At 34.8% G+C, this 15,526-nt stretch overlaps 1 protein-coding gene across 1 annotated transcript in view; it reads right to left on the reverse strand.

The window, feature by feature from the left end:
- Positions 1-15,526, reverse strand: part of DICER1 (dicer 1, ribonuclease III) — a 68,836-nt gene that overhangs the window by 46,440 nt on the left and 6,870 nt on the right. The window contains exons 2-3 of the mRNA XM_074908595.1: positions 4,481-4,546; positions 3,493-3,593 (exon numbers count right to left, since the gene is read on the reverse strand). The gene's annotated coding sequence lies outside the window, so the exon portion shown is untranslated. The remainder of the gene's footprint in view (positions 1-3,492; positions 3,594-4,480; positions 4,547-15,526) is intronic.

Consider the following 15,526-nt stretch of genomic DNA (forward strand, 5'->3'; position numbering starts at 1 on the left):
TCGCTGCATTATTTTGAAAAATGCTAGAACAAGAAACTGTAAGAACCTGCTGAAGCTGAATTTGGAGGGAGAAACACAGGAAACAAGTCCTGTTTCCTGTGGCTTTAGACTAAGTTACAGAAGCTGGACAAAGCAGCACAGTGCCCAAGCTTATATATTTCAGTAAAATAATAAAGGCAGGCCCAGTTTTATGGTCAATAAGAGCAAAATCCACAACCTGATGTCCTTATTTTAATGCACATATATGTGAGTGGATAGTGAACTGCAGAGCTAAAACTAAACCCTTGTTATATCATTTAAAGAACTTTATTTCAGAAGGGCACAAGGTTGGGAATGAACAGACAGCAACATTTAATAGCAGTTTCTTCCAGTCTACAATCATTCTGGAACTGTGGTGTAGGTTTCTCAGTCACAGGACTATTTCCAAGTCGAAGCAGTCCCTTAGTGGACAAAAATATATCAAGGAAACACTAAGGAATACAAGCCAAACCAAGGATGGCATTCACCTGGAATAAGGCATCCTGGATCTAGTCCTGCTCCAAGGACCGTTTAAAACATTTATGGAATGATGCTCTGAAGTACACAGAGAAGAGACTAGAGCCCTGGGGATGCATCCTTCAAGTTTTTATCACCATTTGTGGGTATAGCATGTGCTATATTCATACCAAATTAATGTAAAACTATATCTCCTACTAACAACAAAAATTTATTACTGCCATACACAATATATTTCAACTGCTTTCTTCACTAATGTTGATTTCTAAATTTGTACCCAATACAATCCTTGTGATACAAAAATTATTTCTAATGCTGTAGGTTTTCATCTTTGTCCAGGAATGTCTAATTTATTCTCTAAAAACACTCTCAGCATCAGCCAAAAAACAAGTTAGCCTTAAGGGGTGGAAAAAAAAAAAAATCCACTTAAAGTCAATAAACCACAGGCTACACAAAAAAGAAGTGAATCTTGCTGCTTGAATATTCTTTTACACGAACACCTAAAGAGTCTGAATATCACATTCTTTATAGTGAGTTTTACGTCCAAATGCTACATGAAACATTATCTTGCTGAAAGATCTAACACAGAAAATTCTTACTTGGGTAAGAGGAACAAATAAAAAGATAAACATAAAATGTTACAAATATAAATACAGAGTAGAAAATTAATGTAAATGTTAATTTACAAAATGTAAAATATTCTTTGAGAGTGTTCTATACCAACTATTGCCGAAGTCTGCAGTAAAGTGCCTTCTACTTACACTATAAGCATTCAGTGGCAATTGTTTTTGGCCAAGTGAAGGTCAATATACAAGACTGAAATATCTGGTTTTTAAATCTGCTTTTAAAAGTATACTTTCTAAAAGGATTTGACTTTTCCATGATAGTCCAAAAGCATTACAAAAGTGTATTTTGTGAATATCAGTCCTGTAACTTCAGTTCTCCAAGAGAACTTAAAAGACCAAAACAAACACACCCAGTTTTTATTTGAAGAAAAAAAAAAAGTGCCCAAAACTCAAACATCTCAAACAAGTGAACAAGTTTCATTTTCACGAGAAAAGGGTTTTTTCCCTTTCATTTAGCAGATAACATCTAGGATACTTTAAAAGTTAAGCATTAATATTTCTGCTCCCAACTCAAAATTCAGTTTCTAACCAACATCATTTGGCTCAGAAGGTCTAAAGAAGTACTGTCAAACGATACTAGATGAATCCCAAAGCTCTTTTATATCATGCTATCTTTAACATACAACACAGCTGCACAAGACACTCCTTACCCATTATCCTTCAAAGACCTGCACCAAATGCATTGCCTAACGGCCATTTTTATATTTGGTCTTATAATATTCTTGTAGGGAAAAAAAAAAAACCAACCAAAAAGAAAACGTATTTCCGACCAGTTCCCTTTCAAGAAAGGTAAACAGAACGTGTAAGTGCTTACAAAGCTCAAATGGAAGCATTCCTATGAGAACCTGCTTCCCTAGTTTCCCTAGCACAATCATCAATATTCACTGTGAATGTTCACCTTGAACTAAAAGAATATTGTTCCATTTTTCTGACACAGAACCAGTATAACAGCACAAGCAGGACACTGGTCTCCAATAGCACACAAAGACATACCAAAGCAGCAAAGGCTGCTTTCTGTTGTTCAGAAAAGTTTCATTAAAGAGCTTATTAAATTAAGATTACACTAAGATTCTATATTTGAATGAGCTGCTTCTGAAGCATTTTTACAAGCAATACAGTATAGTTAACAGCTGGAATTCCTGGCAGACTCCTTCTAGATGTTTTTATATCAGAGAGAAATGAAGTACAACACAACATTTAGCAGACTCAGTAAAACGCACAACCCCTTAAGTCCTTCATCTAGTGTTCAGTCACTAGTATGTCCAAACCTGGATTTGAGGCAAAAGCCTAATAAACACTTTCTGGTGCAATTAATCTAGTTCTATCAACAGAGCCAGCAAGACACAGTTCACACCAACAAAGTTATGCTGCTGTACATTGTAAGAGTTTCTAAAAAAAATTTATATACCACTACATATCAGCATAACATACATGAGCTGTAGGGCATTTACCAGTACAGAAGTAAAACATGAAAACAAAAATCAGTTTTCTAGCATATCTATAGTGACACCAGTACATGAGGGATTCAGAATAAAAGTTTAGAAAGGGGATGCTTTTTCTAGTATAGACATGCAGCCAGATGCTGGAACAAACTATTTCATTTTCAAAAGTGATGTCTATACGGCCCTGTGCAAGAGTCCTAACTATGCAGTTGCTTTATCAGTGGTACAGAAGAGGTGCTACACATATTTCTTTTACCTCCTTAACACAGAGGACAAAAGATAAACTGTGAGGTGTATGGCACCTGAGATGCAAGGCAAGGGTGAGGACCAGTGGAACTAGATATATTTCTGTCCTCCCTATTTTATCAAACTATGTGTCAATTTTTCTTCTAACATAGTTTAAATTGGATAGCCTCTTTTCCTGTTTTTGCTGAACTCATAATTCATACTGAAGCATACTACTGAAACTTGTCATTTACTTTGTACCTTCTATCTGGAACAACTTAAAAATTCAGTTCTAATTCCAACCCTTCCTATCTCTTCTCTTCCCACTTTTTAAAATTGATTGTATTTCACCAACACAACCACATTTGAATATAAAATCCACAAGAAATGTATTTAAACACACACACCCCTTTAAAAAAAAAATTAATACCTTTCTAATCATATTCAGCTTCATAGAAAATATCAAAGCACATGTTTCATGACAAACATCTTTTTAATCTACACTATTGCTGTATCTAACCATCTATGGATAAAAAAGTAGCTACTTTCACTGTTCTTGCTGAATAAATTCACAGTACATTTCTATAACCTCATACACAGAAGTTACTTTAAGATCCTGAAGAAGTTTTAAATCTAAAAAAGGAGAATACAGTGAAGTGATACATAAAAACCTGCTTCTCTCACACTACAAAGCATAGTCTTACCGTTTCAATTTCCACAGTCTCTGTGTTTATGCTTCCCGAACTGCATTTTGACATCATGATATCAGCTTGTAGATTAATCACATAATTTGCAAGCTTCGGCTCTTAAAAAAGAACAACAAAACCTTTCAACTATAAAAATGGTTTGAAAAGAGAACTACAATAGCAGGGTTAATTGTGGCAATTCAGTTGCTTATAAACGCTATAATGTGTCAACCCTACACTACAACCTGCTGACATAAAATGAGCTATTTAAATCCATCCTGAACATGAATTATTTTAGATTACTATTAGAAATAAAAACTTTAAAGAGTGATTTAAAAGCTAATTTTTGGTAGTTTAACTGTGCAAAGAAAGCATACTTCCCTAACCCTATTTACAGGTTACAAAGATTAATATGAATAACTGGCTCATGTGAGAAATACAGTAGCAGTATGTTCTACATAATTTTACTATGTTTTGTATAACTATACTCCTTTTTCCATTTCACTTGAGTTAAACATTAAAAAAACTAAATTTGGAATTCAAGCTTCTTTTAAATATTTCAATTTGAAGCCACAATACAGTAAATTCATGAAAAAGCAACAATTTCTTCCTTATTAATACATATGGCTTTTAATAACAGTAAAAATATTGTGCAATTAAAATGGTGATTTGCATAAAAACACATTTAGCTATACAAGTAACATTAGGAAAGACATGACAAAGAATTTCATAATATTAGCCATTCTATAAATCTAAAACTTAAAAGAAAAATACCGTATCTAAGCAGATCTACAATGTTCTAAAATAAAAAAATATACATAATATATTCACCTGAAGTATGAGTTTTCCCAGATCTAAAAAGAGAGATTTTGAAGTCAATTTTTTTAAAATCGATACTGAAAACTTAAATGCAAAATGGATCTTGATGAAAATTTCTACTCCAATCTGTTCCATAAAGTTAACAAGAAGGACACTCCCAAGATTACTTCAGTATGTTCATTTTTACCTCAAATGCTGATGCTGAGCTTTTCCAGAGTCTCCAAGCCTGTAATTTTGTTTCACCCTAGGTAACCTAAAAGGCAATATAAAAAGAGAGCATTTTAACATGAACTGCCATAAAAATCAATTGTGCCATGTGGTAGTCTGCTTTCTTGCATTTTAATATTTAGCTCTGTAGCAACAGCACATGGTCCTTCAAAATCTAATTATCATATGTCCTTTTTTGGCTAGGGATACAGACAGTCAATGTCTGAAAGATCTGCCTTAGAGCGCTCAGGATATATTTGCATATTTTGTTTTATCTGCTAAAGTAATTGCTAGCTGAGTCCAACTAGATTTAGTTTTCCTCCCCTGTGCTCCCTCCACACGTTTCACCTAATAAAGTAGTGAAATCTTGAAGAAACTTATCATTCAACACATTTTAAAAAATGCTTATTTTCTCAAAACACATACATTCTTTAAGAAAGTAAACAAACAGCTATTGTTTTATTTTACCATGCAGAGTGTGCAGCACACATCTGATGAGTACTGTGTTCCTATACAAAATAGACCTACCAAAATTTTATTCCCAGGGTTACTTTTTCAATTCGTGTTTGCAATATACAGACATCCTTTTATTCTGCACAAAATACAGCAAATTGCTGCTAAGATGCAGTGACTAGAACTTAAATGTATTGTAACACGTCCTATGCCCAGGTTATTCTTTTATTCACCACCTCTAAAACATGAGCCATGGTCTGTGTTCAAATGAAGCAGAAAACAGCCTAACAACGGAAAACCATCACATCTCCAGTAAAAATACAGAAATATATTCCACTTTGTGAGAAAAGCAGAAAGGAACAACATATCATTTAGCCACCCCAACATATAACAAAACATGAAGAGGAAAAAAAAAGGTTCAAATCTTTCAGCAAAGCTAATGCATTTATGGCTTCACATAGCAAATTTACTTTATTCCCAAATCATAGATGGCAAACAAAAGGTGTACAGATCCACAGGTAAGATCTGGAGAACCAAAAAAAAAAGTATGTAATTCTCCACCAACCCCAACAATTTCCTTTGGCACATCAAAGCTGTAAAACAGAAGATTGCAGCTTTAATCGATCGGCAGACAGGAATTACAGTAGGCCCTTTTAATGCCGAAGCCAACATAAAACCAGACAGGCCACATTCCTGAGATGCAGTCAAGTTCTAGTACAAAACAGCGAGCTTATATCACATTAGCATCTAAATAGCGTTGGTGCACCCACTTAGACAAAAGCTTGTTGCGGTAGACGGCCAGTCCTTCCAGTCTGCAGGCCAAAGGCATCGCAGCTTGCCAATGGTCCCAGCCACACAATGGTCACAGCTAGGGGTTACCACCGCAAGTAACATAACCAACCCCTCCAGCATGTATTAACCATAACACTGGAGCTCAATCTGACAAGATATTGCCACATTTAAAAAAAACCCCATATATACACATACACTCTACAGTGACTGGGGAACTTGTTAAAAGAAAGCAAAAGGGACAAAAAGGAAAAGTTAATGACATTGCTGAAAATTGGATTTCTACAACGTCTTCTATTGAACAGTAATGCCACCATTATTTTTTAAAAAAACAGTTTTCTATTAAGAGCTCAACATTCATGTATTTTATCTAATGGTAGAAGGTAAGCGTTCCAAGATAATTAGCTATTTGGAGTGTCTAACTAGACACACCACAAACACATCAAATACTCAAAGAAAAAAGCAGCAACATGGAAAAAAAAAATAATCACAAAACAAAAAACCCAGTTCCTATAAAGACATCAAGAGAAGCCTCCAAGATGTGACAATAACCAGTCACTTCTGCAGATCTCCAGTGCTCTAGAAATCTGCAAGCAACCACTAGTTACTTCAGCAAATCTCAGCCAAGATCTTCAAGTATCTGGGCTATCTGCTACTTAAAGATTTGCTAATATAAAAAACAAGTATCCAAATATACCAAAGAGTATACAGAGGAATATATCAACAGGCTTTATTTTTACTTCCTGGTTTTGTAACTCAGTATTTGGAAATAAACACGTTAATATGATCCCTAATTGTTGTTATTAGAAAAAGATTTTCAGAAAAAGGACTGACATTTACAGCAAAAGACCTACCGATACACTACAGGCAAGAGCTGAATCTGAAACACACACTATCAGTGTTCTTTGCTCTCCAACATCTTCTACAGTTTGAAATTAATTAATTATTCCCTCGATCCCAACAATAATGTTAATATTAAATTAAACCATTATTCAAACCGTTAACAACTTGAAAATGAAGTTCTTATCTTGCAAGATCTATGCAACTGGACTCAAGCTCACAATAGTTATGATGAAGCAAATTATCTTCATGTGAATACAAATGAATTACAGCCTGAATCAAAGTCCTGCAGCATCAGAGGGGGTAAAGTAAAAACTACCATTATGATGAGAGGAAAAAGTCCATCTGGGCTGACATCCTGTCTCTCTATAATTACAGCTGGTCACAGATGCTGGGTGGGCAGGCTGAAGAGGATGACTATAAAACAGGGCTCAGCCTTCTCTTCCATGTGTAATCCAGCAACCATATATTTCTTTTTTTTTTGTTTATTACAATACAAACAATAAAGTTAGTCAGAAACCACAGCACAAACTCCCTACTGCCTCAAACTAACTCTGAAACAAAATACTCTTAGCATCCAAGAACTAAGCTTTCTCCAAGGAATTAAAAAAAAAAAATTACACTCAGAACACGTCTCTAAAAAAAATCTGAGCTATATGAACACTCTGAAACACATTTAATAGATTTAACGGCAACTAGAATTTAATTACTCCATGTAATATTTAATTCGATTTTTTTTTTTTCAAGCTGCTGCTTGAAAAGGATAACACAAAAAGGGATAACTGACCATATCTGTGAATTTATTTAACAGTTGGTCCTTTACTTGAGTACCAAATCATTACTTATGAGTTTATTTAAAAGTTATATTCAAGCCTTTCAGGCATCTATGTCTTTTGACAGGAAGGCAATTAAGCAGACATTAGGGCAGGGATTTCTCTCCTCCCCAATCTGGGGGCAAGCTGTGAGGCAAGTACAGTTCCAAAACATCAATTATTCTTGCTTATGATAAGTAAAAGCAGCAGCTGCCCCCTGAATATAACACCATGTGGGGATTTCAATCCCATTATTTGCATAAACATAAATCCTTTCTCTCCATGTGGCAAAAAGTCAAGCTCCCCAAAACATGGGTGTTTGACACTTTTCTGTTATTTCTGTGCCAGAACATCCAAAATTACTAAGTGTCCTACATTACAAAAGGCTTATGAACTCAGTAATTCTATGATGGAAGACCTGCAGATATTTTGGGTTTAAGTCACCCTCTAGAATTTCCACCAAGTCTAAAATACGAGTTCAAATCTCCTATAGTTGGTCATAATATCAATTTATGTTGTCACCCAAGAATCAGTGTAGAAATGATAGGCTTGGTTTCAAATAAGAACGTGTTTATTATTAACAATGAATCAAACTAACACATCCTAATGTAAGCTTAAAATATGGAAGTATTACGTACTGGTTAGCCATTATTTACTCCAATTACATTTAGGGCTTTGTAGTTTTTAATCTGTCTTCCTGAAATAGAAAGACTTCCCACCAGTTACACTGTGTGTCTGCACATGTTCTTTCCCTGCAAAGAACTAGAAGTTTTCTTTTACGTGAAACAGGGATGAAGTCAATCTTTAGTTCATAAAAACATGAAGTATACAGAGACTATTTTTTCTCTCAAATTCAGAAGATATTCAAAGTTGCTCAGAGGCCACAGAACCCCAGTCTCCAAAGATAACAGCAGAGGGGGAAAAAAAACACAACAAACAAGAAACCTCAACAAACCACACCATACTTCCTTGATTCTTTCATTTTATTGAAGAAAAAAATGAATCATTGGCAAGACATTTCCATAGGCTCACTATTTTTTTTTTCAGAATATGTAAGAATGTGTAAAGGTACAGATAAAAATGCTCTGTGGGATACAAATAGTGTTGCAAGAGCTCTCACACAGGATGAGAACATGGCAATTCTGTTCATGACTGCAAAAAAAGAATATATGTGGCTGATTGTAAAATGATCTGAACTAATTCCAAAACAGAGGAGGAAATTTGTAGTATCTTACCCTACCTATCTGACTAACCAACTTACTGTGCAGAGCAGCCAGAAAAGGCTTTTATGTTGAGCTATTTCTTGTTCTAAGAGCTGAGAATCAACCAGGACAGTGTTAAAAATCAGTGCGATAGTTACATGTGTAGTGCATTTCTGCAGGATTCTGCACACCATGAAGCACTTTACATAGGTTGCATTAGATTTTCTATTTATAAAAATTAAAATAGCCTTTAACTTAACAGCAGTAATTAATGCTTTCTGAGTCAAACTAAAAAGAACTGCCATCTTTAAGGGAGACGCTTCTACACCCTACTGAAGTGTTAGGCTTCAGCATAGCAGCACCTACTTAGATCATACATAACTAGTTGAACACAATGAACATCATACTAAAAAGCTACAGCATTTTATAGATAATGTTATTTCCTTCTATGTAAATATATGCATTTCGAATAGAACACGATCATTCCTCTACATTCTTTACAGTTAAATAATAGAAGACTTCAGCAGGTCATATCAGTTAACAATTTATTTATTTTAATGCATCAATCTTCACTTTTCAATATTGTCCAATACAGCTCACATTTGCATACTGCCTAGGGTTCAAAACTGGTGAGAAGCCACAAATATTATATTTTAACAGTATAAAGCTACAAGCTTCATGTAATATTTTCATATCACAGGTTATCTGTAGTACTGCTGACTTTCAAGAACAACTGACATGATACTGAAACCGAAGAATTCTCTTGGTGAATAGGTAGTAATGGGAGAGGTGAAGTCCTTATCTGAGGTAAAGTGGCAAAAAATAACAGTATGTGATGAGACATGTTTGCTTTGTGTATTCTCAGTCCTGAACTATCAGTAAGAAAAAACTGGAAGAGTTTGCAAAGATTTGAGGACTTTATCTTCTGCTGTATAACTTTAAAAGTTTTAACTGAAGAAAAAAAAACACCTTTAACAGATGCCTTAAATGGAAGTCTTAGGCTTAAGAGTAAAATTATGAAAAATAAAAATATTCAAGATCCACAAAACACAGCTGGAACAGCTTCCTTGCCCCAATATGTGGGATTGTAGGTATCTAAACATTGACTGAGAAGCTGTAATTTTAAAGCTTTTTTGTTTTCTCCTTTGAAAGCTTTTGACATTGTGATCAACTACAAAAGGTAGCACAAGGTCAAATACCTCCCATGTTAGAGTTGTGAAGTAACCCGTTCATAAGGGTCCCTTAGCTCCAGTACTGATGCAACTAAGCACCAGTAACACTTCCAATGCAGACAGAAATCAGAAAAAAGACCCATTCCTGATTCAACCATCTGTCCATCTTCCACAGTAGCAGAACAAATGCAAGATGAAAAAGAATAACTGAAGATAAAATAGGTATTCTTGAGAGACTTCTCTGAATGTGTATTAATAGATATCTTTGCCCAATACACATTTAAGAATTTTTTCAGTCCAGTGCAGCATTAGTCCAATTTTTCACATTACATATATAGTAATGGATACTCATACTATGCGGCTAAGAAAAAATATCCAAGTTGCTCCTCTTTGTCGAATGATAAAAAAAGCTTAAAAAACTAAACTGTTTTGCTAGAGCCACCATTAAAAAAACCCGGGGGGTGTGTGGGGGGAATTTTTCTCCCTTTGTTTCTCAGGATGGACTGAAAGCTATTCCTGCATATATAAGCAAAAGCATTCCCAGCTATGGAAATGAGAGGATGGTTCCAGACATGAATATACTGAATATAGCATTACTCATCTAACAATTATTAAGACAGGTTAGAAGGAAAGATAATGAAATATTGATAAACAATTCCACTTTTTCTATACTATCTAAAACCACTCAGGGCTGAAAAATAGTATTTTAAGACTTAAATCCCTGTAAATGATGCAGTTGAGGGTTTCTGACACTAGTTTGGATTCTGGAAGCACTATAACTAAACTAATAAAGTACTGCAGCTGCCAATTAATCTTCTGCTGAGCGCAACTCTGAATTAACATATGCCTATGGTTCTTTCAATTCCAGACCGTGTCTGAATAGCTGGCACAATACTGCACTGGAAAGACAGACACACCTACAGGATCCTGATCCACAGCCATCAGTTGAAGGGAGTTGCTCTCTTCTTTAACACTAAAACATAGCCCTGTAATTCAATCAGTTGTGAACTGCATTTTCAGAGCAGAACACAAATATACTAGTTTCAGTAGAGCCTCTTTTCTAAAAATACCACTGTAGATTTTGCTTTACTTGGAATTACCAGCTCCACAGCACTGGTCATCAAATAACAGTAGTATCAAAAAACAGAAAATATGTAGCAAAAGAAAGAATTCCATCCTGTTCTTACCACATCAGTTGTAGTTTGCCCGGAAGCTGTCAAAGTACTCATCATTGTGCCTAATATTATCCAATTACCAGAAGTATAATAGCAGACGTTTTACAAGTTGCTTGACTGCAGCAACTTATGCAGCCAACATCAAACAACCATGAGCAAAAACTCTGAAGTGTTTTACTGGTTCTTTAGTTCTGAGTTTTCAGAAAAAATGCAGCCAAATTCTGTGATGTCTACCTGACTGCTACATCAGCAGAGCCTGGACTATCTCCCCTTTCTGCTGGTGTCCTAAACTTCTACTGTGGATACACTGAAATCTACAAAAAGAAGAAAAAAAAAAAAAAAGACAGCCTGGCAGGTACATTCACTGCAGAAACCCTGGTGATTGACAAGAAGAGATGACAGGAGAATCAGCAAAGCAGCAGAACACAACTCCACCATTTTGAATTTGGGAAAAGAAAATACAGATTCACACACAATCCTTTGCAATTATCACCGTATCATTATTCCAATCTGGGCAAATGCAAACACTTCAGTACTTTCACTTAGCAATGAGTACTGGATTAGAAGTTACTTTCTTGCCCACATTTATTCTCACAGTACCCTGCAGATGACCAGTTCCAGCAGGTCAGACTATGTAGTTACTCAGAGGTCAATCAAATCCAGACTCTCTGAAGACATCCATGAAGTAGTACTGAAGAGGAAGGAGAGCAGAACAGCTGTAATGAGTATGTAACCTTTTAGGTAGAATCAGAAGAAACAATGCCAGCATTTAAACGACACTTATGAGGGAATCAAAGGAAAGGAGCAACTTTTTAGAAGCAAACCAGAAAAGTCTTGGAAAAGTAGAGCTACTTCTGCTTAATTAAAAAAAAAAAAAATCAACACCTTACTAAAAGCCTTAAGACACCAAATTTGGTTTAAAAGCAGGAGAATAATCAAGCATTTTAAGGTAAATTACTCCATCGTTAACATCGCAATACAGCAAATCTGATTAAACTGAAGACATTAACACTCCTTAATCTTTATTTATATTGGGAAAACTCACATATAAGGTTTCTTCTATAACTAACCTTCTATCAGTTAGAAACTTACTTTGGTTTCGTAGTTTTCATTAGAAACAAGTGCTTCTATTTTGATATTAAACTTGATTTGCATCTATCAAATACAAGGCATCTGATTAACTAGCAGAGTGGAGGGTAGCATCACAGCCATTAATAACATTTAAGTAATCACATCATTCAGCTTATTAACTGGTATATTCCATTATGTAGAACCATTTTTTTTCCCTTACCTATTATGCATATTGCAGTGTTATTTGGAAAAAAACTACAACTCAGTTAATGCAAACATATCTTACAGTTATAATAATAAATGAAACTTTAAATTCTGCAAAATTAGTATTTAAATAGAACTAGGTTTCAATTTCATTGACTAATCATTTGCTTTTATCAGCTAATGAGCTGACTTAGTTGAGTAGGCATAAACAGATGCATTAAGATGGCTAAAGAGGCAGATAATGGATTATGACTTTCAGAATGATTTAAACAGATTACACGCCTAACTTTCAATGGAGATTTGAAGGATTTCCCTTCTTCAGCATTGCTTTCTCAACCCTGAACAACTGGAAAACTTTCACTTCTCTTAGGTTAACAGATTAATTACACCACCTTTCTTGCACAACAAAAATCAGAAGTACTATTGTTTAGAAAAAATGCATAGTTAGCTTTCACCATTTTAAAGACTGAATAGACAAATATTTACTGAAGGTAGGATACAATTCCAACACTTGAAAACTTTCCTTTTCTCCATGACTACATATAATTCATCCAAAAATGGCCATTCTCAAAATTTACAATTCAAGTTGCTTCAGCATCTTTCAAACACATACTAAAACTAACTGGTGAAACAAAAAACAGATCAAAATTTAAAAAAATTCCCAGGCTATAAATCAAGGCCTTTAAGACTTGTAATATAAAACCAGTATTGAAATGAAATTTTAAAGGTGTATCCTTTTTAGAAATTTGAATTCGATGCACAGACAAGTGCTTAGAGAAACCGAGACTAATCAGCTAAGGCAATGAAGTTCATTCAGAAAGTAAAAGTGCGTTAAACCCTTATGGACAAGCTGTCACTGAGAAGGGTGACCTTATTACTCCTCTTCTAGTAGGATTAAACAGAACATATGCAGAGGTTTAACATATCATAATTTCACCAGATTGGTATTTCATTTTAGCCCTCTCAAATATGCTCATAAAGATCTGTGTCTGGCTGTACAGTCAAAGTTTTCTAAAATAATCACAGAAGAAAAAAATATATTTTTGATGTAGACAAAAACCAGGAAAGTCACTTTGTATTTCATCACTTTTCCTTCGTTTTCACTCAGCAGAGGACAAAATGCTGTATGACAAAGGCTCCCATATCACATCTTAACATGCATTGAATATGGCACTGCTATACATACATGTACATGCTGCTTCCAGCCCTCTCTTACAGTGGCACAACTGTTTCCAGGTAATTTGGGACCACCTCTAGAGACAGACTGTAACAGAACAAAGAAACCACATAAAATAATTCATTCTTACATGATTTTGTCTCCTTAATCCACTTTACCATACAATTTCAGAAATGCTTGCACCAATAAAGCCTAACAACAAATACCACTACCTGGGGACACACAGGTATTTTCTTTATATGCCAGTCAAACTATAGCCTAAGGTACAGCCTATGCACCTTGGATGCCTAACAGGAAAAAGACCTCCATGAACATATATCTCCTAATCAGAATGCAAACTTCAAAAGAATATGGGTATTTATGTTAAACTTTTCTGCTTTTGTCTTAATTAACCCTCTATGCAGTACCATAATATCAATTCCAAATACTCCTGCATTAAGTATTGGCTACTGTTTCACATGCAAATTATATATACAGCCAGCTAATATTCTTAGAAGTACATCTACAAATTGAAACTCGTAAACATTGTTCAACCCATAAAGCCCAACAGATTACAAAAGTTTAGCCCAGACTAAGTGCTGAACTCCTAACATTGAAAGGCACATTGTTTACATTTTGAATATTCTTGCTATAAGGTCAAATGTATCTTAATGTATCACCATTCAATTACATATTTTAACAAAACCTGCATTTTTCACCATAAAACCAAGTTTAGCCTATTGAAAAAAAAAATCTGGAAAATTTGTATAGCCTAATCGCACCTCCAGTTCTACTCTGAAGGCAAATTTATGGGGTGGGGAGAAACAGAACCTTACTCGTGTTGGGGGAAAAAAGAAAAATCATAAAGTTTTCCTGATTTACAAAGGTGCCTTGCCTCTCTCAAGTAGACCAACTTGTTACTTTTGAACTTCCCACACAGTTATTTAAAGAATTCTGTTGTGGATAGTGTGAGGCCCTAAAGCTTTGATTTCAAATTAAGAATTACAAATCTCTACAAAGTTGGTGGTAAACAAGCTAGGTTGTTTGTTTGTTTTGGGGTTTGTTGGCTTGGGGATGTAAAAGGGTTTTTTTTGTTTAGTTTGGGTTTTTTTAGATGAGGACAATGATTTGCCCTTTCTTCGCTGAAGCTTAACCGCTCTGCTTTCAGGAGCTTTTAAAGCTAATCAAAGTATGCCTGAGAACACAAAGTTATTTTTAAAAAATCACCTCATCACTTTCAAAAAATGGAAAACTGGATAACAGAAAACATACATTTTTTGATTATTAGGCTCCGATTTGTATTTGATATTATCATCTTATTATCTATAATCACTACATTTCAGGAAAACCGCAAAAGATGTCCTAAAATTTTAAGCGGTTTCTTGCACAGCTCCCTAATTATAGAGTCACAACTACAAATTACCACTAGATAAAAATGAGAGATTTTAAACTAGGCATAACTTCAGATCTGAATTTCTCAAGCTAATAGCTATAGTATAAATGTTCCATCTTGATTACTGCACTTTCTGATAGTTGTTAAATTTGTAAAAAAGCTGTCAAAGCCTCAGAATAATACTCACTAAAGAAATGTCATTAAATACAGTTGCATTTTTATTCCATTTTCATAACACACTATAAGTTTTTTCCACCACTTTGGTTCATATCCTGGATTTACCACAGCTGATTTTCATATATAAAACCACAAATTACTGCAATAATACACCTGTTTATAACAGCAGCTATTAAGTAAGAAAGTATAAAGTTGAGAAAAATATGAAACTATTTTCATTAAGAGGTGAGGAGATAAATCAATATTCATAAAAGAAGGCAATCAAATGGAAAGTAGTATGTTGGTCTTAGATTTCATGAGACTGCGGATCCAATCCTACGGCAACCTAGTGCTAGATGAAGCAGCCCCACTTTCATTGCTCTTTCCCTTTTCTAAACAGCTTTGACACTGGTGCTGAACTATTTTTCTTCCGAAGAGTCAGACACCAACAAAGTGATTTTTTTTTTTTTCCCTTCACCTAGGCAAGTTTCTTCTGTTTTTGCAAGTTGAATTATGTAGTTCATGGGGATCAGATGAATATTAGAGCTGGCATGAGACAGCTGTCATCAACTTTGACAGCCACTACACACTGCTTACATCACA

The sequence above is a fragment of the Athene noctua genome, chromosome 6, assembly GCF_965140245.1.
Source record: "Athene noctua chromosome 6, bAthNoc1.hap1.1, whole genome shotgun sequence".
NCBI classification, from domain to species: Eukaryota; Metazoa; Chordata; class Aves; order Strigiformes; family Strigidae; genus Athene; species Athene noctua.